Consider the following 8,195-nt stretch of genomic DNA (forward strand, 5'->3'; position numbering starts at 1 on the left):
GAAGTTGCATGGCAATATATCTCGGAATGGCTATGGAAATGCCATGATAGGTAGGTATGGTGGCTGTTTTGAGGAAGATATAAGGAGGTTTATGTGTGATATAGCGTATCGTATCACGGGGTTTGGATGCACCGGCGAAGTTTGCACCAACTCTCGAGGTGAGAAAGGGCAATGCACGGTACAGAAGAGGCTAGCAATGATGGAAAGGTAAAAGTGCGTATAATCCATGGACTCAACATTAGTCATAAAGAACTCACATACTTATTGCAAAAATTTATTAGCCCGTGAAACAAAGTACTACGCGCATGCTCCTAGGGGGGAGGTTGGTAGGAGTTAACCATTGCGCGCCCCCGACCTTCACGCAAAGATAAACAATCAAAATACAATGCGCGCCAATTTGGTTACATAGTTAGTAGACCATACGTGCATGCTTCGGGAATCACAAACCTTAACACCGACATCACTAAACACAACCATATACTAGTAGCTCCCACATATTATCACCTCTATATCGCAAAACTATTGCAAGGAATCAAACATATCATATTCAGTGATCCACAAGTTTATGTAGGATTTTATGACTAACCATGTGATTGACCAATTCCTGTCATCTCTCTAAATTGATATAAGTGAAGCAAGAGAGTTAATTCTTTCTACAAAAGATATGCCCACGCTCTAACAAATATAAGTGAAGCAAAAGAGCATTCTACAAATGGCGGTTTTCTATGTGAAGAGAAACAGGCAATCCAGACTTCAAATGATATAAGTGAAGCACATGAAGCATTCTATAAAGCCATACTCAAAAGATTTAAGTGAAGTGCAACGAGCATTCTATAAATCAACCAAGGACTATCTCATACCAGCATGTTGCATAAAAGAAAAGTGAAAACTAAATGCAAAAGGCGCTCCAGACTTGCACATATCGCATGAACGAAACGAATACAAAAACATACCAATACTTGTTGAAGAAAGAGGGGATGCCTTCCGGGGCATCCCCAAGCTTAGACGCTTGAGTCTCCATGAATATTTACTTGGGGTGCCTTGGGCATCCCCAAGCTTGAGCCCTTGCCTCTCTTCCTTTTCCTGATATCGAGACTTCCTCGATCAAACACTTCATCCACACAAAACTTCAACAGAAAACTCGGTAAGATCCGTTAGTATAATAAAGCAAATCACTACTCTAAGTAATGTTGCAAACCAATACATATTTTGTTTTTTCATTGTGTCTACTGTAACATAACTTTTTCATGGCTTAATCCACTGATAGAAATTGATAGATTCATCAAAACAAGCAAACTATGCATCAAAAACAGAATCTGTCAAAAACAGAACAGTCTGTAGCAATCTGAACATTCACCATACTTCTGGTATCCCAAAAATTATACCAAAATTAGGAAAAATAAACAATTTTTACAGCAAGACAGTGCAAAAATAATCAGAACCATTTGACGTTCCAGTTAAAAATGTGAAATCACGCACTACAGCCAAAGTTTCTGTCCTGCACCGTACAAACCAACAAGCATTGTAAACATCCTAAAGGCAATCCTTAGCACATTATTTTTATAATACAATGGAATTGTACAAGGGGATAATTATTTTTGTTGAAAAGTTTCTGTAATCAAGATTCACAAAGTTTCCGTGAGCATGAACAAAGTTCAAGGCTAGCTCCCACTTCAACAATGCTTGTCTTTCTCACTTTCACTTTCCTTTTTGAAAAGTTTTGTGTTCCCCTCTTTATTATTTTTGTTTGTAGACTATATAAAAGCACTCAACAGAAATAAATGACTCTCTAAAACTTCCGGGTTGTCTCCCTGGCAGCGCTTTCTTTAAAGCCATTAAGCTAGGCATATAGTGCTCAAGTAATGCATCTACCCGGATCCCAAGGTATATCAAAGCCAATTTTAATTAACAATGATTTGTGATTTAGTAGTGAGCACAAAGTAACATATATCAAGTAATGACGAAGTCTAACTCTCTTCCTATGCATCGGCATGTCATAAAAGAACAATTCATGCACACATAGTAGAGGCCAATGCATAGTATAAGCAGTTTCTTGCAATTTTATCATATTGGAAACATAGAGAGGTGGAGATATAGTTCCTCTCTCATAATATTGCAAGTAGGAGCAGCAAGCACATGCATATTATATCTATCAAAATCATCATGTGAAGTATTAAAAGGCAACCCATCAATATAATCCTTAATAAGAACAAACTTCTCCGATATAGTGTAGTTTGGAGAATTCAAAAAGATAATAGGACTATCATGTGTGGGTGCAATAGCAACAATTTCATGTTTAACATAAGGAACTACAGCAAGTTCATCTCCATAAGCATAATTCGTATTGGCATCTTGGCCACAAGCATAGCAAGCATCATCAAAAAGGGATATTTCAAGAGAATCAACGGGATCATAACAATCATCATAGCAATCATCCTTCGGTTAGCACGAAGGGGAATAAACAATGTATTAGTTGGAGAGTTACTCTCATTAGAAGGTGGGCACGGGTAGCTAATCCGCTCTTCCTCCTTTTGTTCTTCGCTCTCCTCGTCATCTTTTTCATCCAATGAGCTCACAGTTTCAGTAATTTCTTCTTCCATAGCTTCCTGCAAAATATTAGTCTCTTCTTGGACAGCGGAGAAGTCATCAATATATGGTTTAACATAGGCATTAGAAGCATAATTATCATAACAATATTCAAGTATGGCAAAATTTTCAGATTTGTAAAGAGTGGCGTCATACTTTTCAATCAAAGAAGCAATTTCATAAGCACCCTTAAAAGCAACAAATTCTTCAATTTGTTGAACATCATAGTAATTGTAAACACCCTTAGCATACGAAGATACGATTCCATTATCAATAACCTCACATTCGTAGGGAAAGTGTTTCTTAGGGTTTTCAGAACAACAAGTAACATCATATATTTAACATAAAGTCCAAGCATAGCATTGCAAACGATGAATTTGATCCAGTAAAAGTTTCCCTTTTTCAGATATACGGTGTCGCACATAACAAGCATGCTCATCTAAAGATTTTCCCTCAACTAAGCTAGTTGGGGTTTCAGCACGAGCACAAAGGGATCAAAGATGATTCAACTAAAAAGATTCAGGAGTGTGATAGATTTTGAGTGGTACTTCAACCATTGGTGTAGTAGGTACAACTATTTTTTTTTGGTATTTTGCGTTTCCTACCCATAACTAAAGATAGAAAACAACTAAGAACAGCAAATAAAAATTACTTAGTGATAAAGCAAACAAGCACACATGAGAATATTCACCCCACGCTATGACTCCCCGGCAACGGCGCCAGAAAAAGGTCTTGATAACCCACAAGTGTAGGGGATCGCAACAGTTTTCGATAAGTAAGAGTGTTGAACACAACGAGGAGCTAAAGGTAGAATAAATATTCCCTCAAGTTCTATCGACCACCGATACAACTCTACGCACGCTTGACGTTTGCTTTACCTAGAACAAGTATGAAACTAGAAGTACTTTGTAGGTGTCATAGGATAGGTTTGCAAGATAATAAAGAACACGTAAATAAAAAGCTAGGGGCAGTTTAGATAAAGAAGCAATAAAGTTAGTTTTAGTAGAGAGCTTTTTGTCACGAGAAAGTTATTTGTCCAAGGCAATCGATAACTAGACCGGTAATCATTATTGCAATTCTATTTGAGGGAGAGGCATAAGCTAACATACTTTCTCTTCTTGGATCATGTGCACTTATGATTGGAACTCTAGCAAGCATCCGCAACTACTAAAGATCATTAAGTAAAACCCAACCATAGCATTAAAGTATCAAGTCCTCTTTATCCCATACGCAAACAACCTACTTACTCGGGTATGTACTTCTGTTCACTCACGCCACCCACCATAAGCAAATCATGAACATATTGCAAACCCTACAGCGGGGATCCCTCATGCTTGCGCGACACGGAGAGCACCATAGGACAACACCAATAATAAAACATGCAACTCAAACCAATCATGATCATCAATTAACCCATAGGACAAAATGGATCTACTCAAACATCATAGAATAGCCATACATCATTGGGAAATAATATATAGCGTTGAGCACCATGTTTAAGTAGAGATTACAGCGGGTAAGAGAAGGGTTACACCGCTGCATAGAGGGGGAAAGTGTTGGTCATGAAGGCGGTGAAGTTGTTGGTGAAGATCGCGGTGATGATGATGGCCCCCGGCAGTGTTCCGGCACCAACGGAAGCAAGGGGGAGAGAACCCCCCTTCTTATTCTTATTCCTTGACCTCCTCCCTAGATGGGAGAAGGGTTTCCCCTCTGGTCCTTGGCTCCCATGGCGTGGGAGGGGCCAGAGCCCCTCCGAGATTGGATCTATCTCTCTGTCTCTCTCTGTTTCTGTGTTCCCTGATTCTGCCCCTTCACTGTTTGTTTTATATCCGGAGAGCCGTAACTCCGATTGGGGTGAATCTTTCGCCTAGATATTTCTCATAAAATTAGCTTTCTTGCGGCAAAAGAAGAGCATCAACCGCTTTACGGGGTCCCCAGGAGAGTCCAGGGCGCGCCTGCCTCCCTGGGGCGCGCCCCCTATCTCCTGGCCCCCTCGGGCACCGCCTCGCGTTCATTCTTCCTCCCAAAAATCACAAATATTCCAAAATAATTCTCCATCCGTTTTTATCCCGTTTGGACTCCGTTTGATATTGGGTTTCTGCGAAACATAAAACATGCAACAAACAGGAACTGGCACTGGGCACTGGATCAATATGTTAGTCCCAAAAATAGTATAAGAAGTTGCCAAAAGTATATGAAAGTTGAATAATATTGGCATGGAACAGTCAAAAATTATAGATACGACGGAGACGTTTCACGAAGCGCCGGAGCAGCCGGAGCGGCGGCGGATCTCTTTCGCCCTTGCTGACGAGGCGGAGAAGGAGAAGGCTGGCTGGTCAGGCACGCCGGCGCAGGCGGAGAAGGAGGCGGAGTGCCGCCATGCACCGGAGAAGGAGGTGGAGTGCCCTGATCACTCACCGGACGAGCAGGCAGAGGAGGAGGCGGAGTGCCACCACACACCGGAGAAGGAGGCAGAGTGCCCTGATCACTCGCCGGAGGAGCAGGTGGAGGAGGAGGGGGAGTGCCCTAACTCGCCTGAGGAGGTGGAGGAGGCGGAGGCGTCTAGTTCGGAAGGTTGATGAGCTCCTTCCTCCATAGGCATGGAGTCTTCAAAGCAGAACTCAGCCGAGTCTCCCCTTCACTGGTAGGGTGGTCAAGCACGAGCTCCTCAAATCCCTCCGTCGTTTCTTCCACCGTCACCCTAGCATATCCTTCTGGAATTGGACGGCAGTGAAAAGTTGCGTCGGGTTCAGGAGGTCGAACAGAGCCGACAGCCGCCTTGACTTTGTACTTCTGCCATTGCGTTATAAGGTGGCAATGTTGAGACTTCGTGATAGCATCCACAGGGTAGCTAGCAGGAGCTGTGAAGACAGGCTCCAGCTGAAGCTGCTTGGTGGAAGCCACGCTGCTTCTCCGCTGAGATGGTGGGGTAGCTTCGGTGGTAGCTTCGGCAGGTCGCTTGCTTCGAACTGCATCTCGTTCCTCTAGCTTTTGTACCCTTGCGTGCAGCACCTGCAGTTCGGTCTGCTCCACCTTCCTCCTCCTCTCTTGGCATTTGTAACCGCCTGCGTCCGGAAACCCAGCCTTCCACAGAACGGAGCCTGGCGTGCCTCATGTCCGTCCAGGGTGCTCAGGATTCCCGAGGGCCATTGTGAGCTCGTCCTTCTCTCTGTCTGGAACGAACGCCCCTTCCTGCATTGCGTTAATATAGTGTTGAAGCTTCATGAGGGGTATTCGCAGTTGCTCCCTCGTCCAAACACACTACCCTGTTACAGGGTCCAAGGTTCCGCCAACCCCGAAGAACCAAGTCCGGCAACGGTCTGGCCAGTTCAGATGTCTCTGGTTCGACCCCTTTATCAAGCAGGTCATTCTCAGCCTTGGCCCACAATGGTCATGCTTTGAGGTAGCCACCTAACCCCGTGCGATGGTGATGCTCCTTCTTCGCAGCATTTATCTTGTTTATCGCTAACATCTTCTTACTCCTCTCCTATGTCTTGTTGGCCACAAATGCGTCCCATTGATCTCTGAGCTTCTTGTACCGGCCGATGAATTCTGGTGTCTTTTCTTTGTCGACAAACTTTGCTTTCAGGTCATTCTTCCACTTCCTGAATACATCTGCCATCTTCTTGAGAGCAAAGGACTTGATCGGTGGCTCTATACCTGGATTCTCCGGATCATCCTCTTCCGGTAGGGTGAAATTTACCTTCAGCGCTTTCCAAAGGTCAGCTTTCTGTCTATCTTCGACAAAAGAAACTTGAAGCTCTTCATCCTTAGGCTGATTCCATAGCTCTATGCTGATCGGGATCATGTCCCTAACAAGAACCCCGCACTAAGCAGTAAATGCCTCCTTGATCCGGAGGGGTTCAATCGGTTGTCCATCGCGCGCGATTGCTGTGATCGTGAACGTTTCATCTGATCGCAACTTTTTCTTTGGGCCTCGTCTCTTTACCGAAGTTGTGCTCGATCCGGAGGGCTAGAAATAAGAAGAAAGACAAGAGTTAATATGTGTAGATACCAAAACAATGAATGTATCAATTAGCTATAGTCAGCACAGGCTTAATTAATATATATACTTGGCCGGAATCTGTTCAGTCACCGAAGCCGTCATCATGGCCTCCTTCTTGCACTGACATTCGGTCACCGGTCACGGTCTCCTCCGTTGTTCGAGGACCGTAGCCTGCTTCTTCACCCTCTCCTTCCAGACCATCGGTTTCGCTAAGAGACGACATGACATGAGCTCCGGCTGTGATTATGTCCCCCAACACCCATTCTGCTTCCTCGTCTCGGCCGTGCTCCATAGTTTCTGCAAATATTACAACATGACAATTATTATACAAACATGACAGATGGATATATTAGTGGCAAACGTAGACCTAGCTATAGCTATTCACAACAAGGAACAATATTAATTAATGGCCTCGACGCTTCTCTAGGGTTTGGGGTGGCCTCGGCAATGCTTAAAGGGTTCAGGGTGGCCTCGTCGACAACGCTCTTTTAACTTGGTAAAGGAGGGGGTATATCGACAACGACGACATACATACATGAAAAAAAATGTTATCGGGGAGGGGGTATATCAACCCCCCCCCCCTCATGTCAAAGTTATCGGGGAGGGGGTATATCGACCCCCCCCCCATGTCTGAGGAGTTTTTACTCCCTCTCTCCCATGAAACATTCATCGAACAAACTTAATACGAGTTTTAACAGAAAACATTCATCGAACAAAATTACAATAAAAAAAATTGACCAAGTTTCATATATCATCACCATCTACTACAAAAAAAAATTGACATATTCTTTGCATATTCGACAATAATATCACCAAAATATTTATGAAGTTAACATTAAAAATTCTAACTTCTGCATATTCCTAGAAACATCGAACCCTCGACCCCCTCACCCCTCCTCATGTCCTCATGTCGAAGTTATCAGGGAGGGGGTATATCGACCCCCCCCTCATGTCGAATTTATCGGGGAGGTGGTATATCGACAACGACATACCCGATAAAAAAATAAGAAGAGGAGAAGAAGAAAGGCATAGAGAGAGGAGAAGATCCAAGAAAAAAAAGAAGAAAAAAAGAGAAGAAGAAGAAAGGAATAGAGGTGAAGAAGAAAAAAATAGAAATTACTCTATTTTTTCTTCTTCTCTTCTATTCCTTTCTTCTTCTCCTCTTTTTTTTCTTTTTTTTTCTATTCTTATTTATTTCTCCTCTTCTTCTCCTTTCTTCCTCTCCTTCTTCCTCTTCTTATTTCCTTTTTTCCTCTTCTTCTTTTTCTTCTAAATATGAATTGACAAAAAATACATATATATGACAAAAAAATACATATACATATACACACATACACACATTTGTACACATACACACATATGTACACATATACATATAAATTGACAAAAAAATACATATATATGACAAAAAAATAAAAAAATTGCAGGACAGGGGCGGCGGCGCAGGGAAGGGGCGGTGCTGCGGCGGTCGCGCTGGGCAGGGGCGGCGCGCGGCGGCAGCGTAGGGCAGGGGGCGCGGCGGTGAGCGGAGGCGACAGCGGCCAGTATAGGGAGGAGGAGGAGGGGATCGGGGCGGCGCTCACAGCGGGCTCGGACGCGGCGA

The sequence above is a fragment of the Triticum dicoccoides genome, chromosome 4A (assembly GCF_002162155.2).
Source record: "Triticum dicoccoides isolate Atlit2015 ecotype Zavitan chromosome 4A, WEW_v2.0, whole genome shotgun sequence".
Classification (NCBI taxonomy): domain Eukaryota; kingdom Viridiplantae; phylum Streptophyta; class Magnoliopsida; order Poales; family Poaceae; genus Triticum; species Triticum dicoccoides.